The sequence below is a fragment of the Monodon monoceros genome, unplaced genomic scaffold (genome assembly GCF_005190385.1).
Source record: "Monodon monoceros isolate NGI ecotype Baffin Bay Population unplaced genomic scaffold, NGI_Narwhal_1 Super_Scaffold_22, whole genome shotgun sequence".
NCBI lineage: Eukaryota > Metazoa > Chordata > Mammalia > Artiodactyla > Monodontidae > Monodon > Monodon monoceros.
In genome coordinates this window covers 13,248,938-13,252,288 of record NW_021703779.1, presented here as the reverse complement: position 1 = coordinate 13,252,288, position 3,351 = coordinate 13,248,938, and positions in this window count along the sequence as shown.

Here is a 3,351-nt window from a genome sequence, read left to right as displayed (position 1 = left end):
TGCAATGGTGTGTTAGTTTCTGCTTTATAACAAAGTGAATCAGTTATACATATACATATGTTCCCATATCTTTTCCCTCTTGCGTCTCCGTCCCTCCCACCCTCCCAATCCCACCCCTCTAGGTGGTCACAAAGCACCGAGCTGATCTCCCTGTGCTATGCGGCTGCTTCCCACTAGCTATCTGTTTTACGTTTGGTAGTGTATATATGTCCATGCCACTCTCTCACTTTGGCACAGCTTACCCTTCCCCCTCCCCATATCCTCAAGTCCATGCTCTAGTAGGTCTGTGTCTTTATTCCTGTCTTACCCCTAAGTTCTTCATGAACTTTTTTTTCCCTTAGATTCCATATATACGTGTTAGCATACGGTTTACGTTTTTCTCTTTCTGACTTACTTCACTCTGTATGACAGGCTCTAGGTCCATCCACCTCACTACAAATAACTCTATTTCGTTTCTTTTTATGGCTGAGTAATATTCCATTGTATATATCTGCCACATCTTCTTTATCCATTCATCTGTTGCTGGACATTTAGGTTGCTTCCATGTCCTGGCTATTGTAAATAGAGCTGCAATGAACATTGTGGTACATGACTCTTTGAATTATGGTTTTCTCAGGGTATATGCCCAATAGTGGGATAGCTGGGTCATATGGTAGTTCTATTTGTAGTTTTTTAAGGAACCTCCATACTGTTCTGCATAGTGCCTGTATCAATTTACATTCCCACCAACAGTGCAAGAGTGTTCTCTTTTCTCCACACCCTCTCCAGCATTTATTGTTTCTAGATTTTTTGATGATGGCCATTCTGACCAGTGTGAGATGATATCTCACTGTAGTTTTGATTTGCATTTCTCTAATGATTAATGATGTTGAGCATTCTTTCATGTGTCTGTTGGCAGTCTGTATATCTTCTTTGGAGAAATGTCTATTTAGGTCTTTTGCACAGTTTTGGATTGGGTTGTTTGTTTTTTTGATATTGAGCTGCGTGAGCTGCTTGTAAATTTTGGAGATTAATCCTCTGTCAGTTGCTTCATTTGCAAATATTTTCTCCCATTCTGAGGGTTGTCTTTTGGTCTTGTTTATGGTTTCCTTTGCTGTGCAAAAGCTTTTAAGTTTCATTAGGTCTCATTTGTTTATTTTTGTTTTTATTTCCATTTCTCTAGGAGGTGGGTCAAAAAGGATCTTGCTGTGATGTATGTCATAGAGTGTTCTGCCTATGTTTTCCTCTAAGAGTTTTATAGTGTCTGACCTTACACTTAGGTCTTTAATCCATTTTGAGTTAAGTCTTGTGTATGGTGTTAGGGAGTGTTCTAATTTCATTCTTTTACATGTACCTGTCCAGTTTTCCCAGCACCACTTATCAAAGAGACTGTCTTTTCTCCACTGTATGTTCTTGCCTCCTTTATCAAAGATAAGGTGACCATATGTGCATGGGTTTATCTCTGGGCTTTCTATCCTGTTCCATTGATCTATATTTCTGTTTTTGTGCCAGTACCATACTGTCTTGTTTACTGTAGCTTTGTAGTATAGTCTGAATTCAGGGAGCCTGATTCCTCAAGCTCCATTTTTCATTCTCAAGATTGCTTGGCTCTTCGGGGTCTTTTGTGTTTCCATACAAATTGTGAAATATTTTGTTCTAGTTCTGTGAAAAATGCCAGCGGTAGTTTGATAGGGATTGCATTGAATCTGTAGATTGCTTTGGGTAGTAGAGTCATTTTCACAATGTTGATTCTTCCAATCCAAGAACATGGTATATCTCTCCATCGATTTGTATCATCTTTAATTTCTTTCATCAGTGTCTTATAATTTTCTGCATACAGGTCATTTGTCTCCTTAGGTAGGTTTATTCCTAAATATTTTATTCTTTTTGTTGCAATGGTAAATGGGACTGTTTTCTTAATTTCACTTTCAGATTTTTCATCATTAGTGTATGAGAATGCCAGAGATTTCTGTGCATTAATTTCGTATCCTGCTACTTTACCAAATTCATTGATTAGCTCTAGTAGTTTTCTAGTAGCATCTTTAGGATTCTCTATGTATAGTATCATGTCATCTGCAAACAGTGACAGCTTTACTTCTTCTTTTCCGATTTGGATTCCTTTTATTTCTTTTTCTTCTTTGATTGCTGTGGCTAGAACTTCCAAAACTATGTTGAATAAGAGTGGTGAGAGTGGTCAACCTTGTCTTGTTCCTGATCTTAGTGGAAATGGTTTCAGTTTTTCACCATTTATGACGATATTGGCTGCAGGTTTTTCATATATGGCCTTTATTATGTTGAGGAAAGTTCCCTCTATGCCTACTTTCTGGAGGGTTTTTATCATAAATGGGTGTTGAATTTTGTCAAAAGCTTTCTCTGCATCTACTGAGATAATCATATGGTTTTTATCCTTCAATTTGTTAATATGGTGTATCACGTTGATTGATTTGCGTATATTGAAGAATCCTTGCATTCCTGGAATAAACCCCACTGGATCGTGGTGTATGATCTTTTTAATGTACTGTTGGATTCTGTTTGCTAGTATTTTGTTGAGGATTTTTGCATCTATGTTCATCAGTGATATTGGCCTGTCGTTTTCTTTCTTTGTGACATCCTTGTCTGGTTTTGGTATCAGGGTGATGGTGGCCTCGTAGAATGAGTTTGGGAGTGTTCCTCCCTCTGGTATATTTTGGAAGACTTTGAGAAGGATAGGTCAAACACCTATTTTAAAAGGCAAGTGATCTTATTAGGCCTGCTGTTTACTATAATAGTGGTGGACTGACTAATGAGTTCTCTCTAAAAAAAAAAAAAACCCCTGATTTGTAGCATTTGCTGACTTCCTATCCAGTCTGAAATTTCTGAGTGTTTGAGTCACCTCTAGCAAGCCTGTACCAGCCAGTTTCAACACGCCATTACAACTGCCGCCTCTTTGTGAAATAATTCGAGGAGGTTGCTTCTCTATTACTATCTAGTTGAGAACAGCAGTTTGCAGAATTGAGAGATTTGTTGCAGGAAAAAAGTTGGAAAAGTGATTTTTTTTTTCTTTTAGGGAATAATTAGGGAGTTGGGTATGTGGGAAGACAACCAAGATGAACTGCATATACTTGACAGTGGTGTCTGTACTAGATCTGTGTCTAGCCCCAGCCTGGAAGTGGATATTTTAGCTCTCTGGTCAGCTTTACGGTAATGGTGATGATGGTGATGGTGATAGTGATCACTGTAATGGTGGGGGTGATGTGATAATGCTAATGGTGGTGAAGTCGATGATGTGATGTGTGTTTTAGTTGAAGGAGCACTGGATCAATACTCCTGGTTTTGGGTTCCAGTCTCATGCCCTGGCATTTTTTAGCTGAATGACCTTGATCCAGTCATATA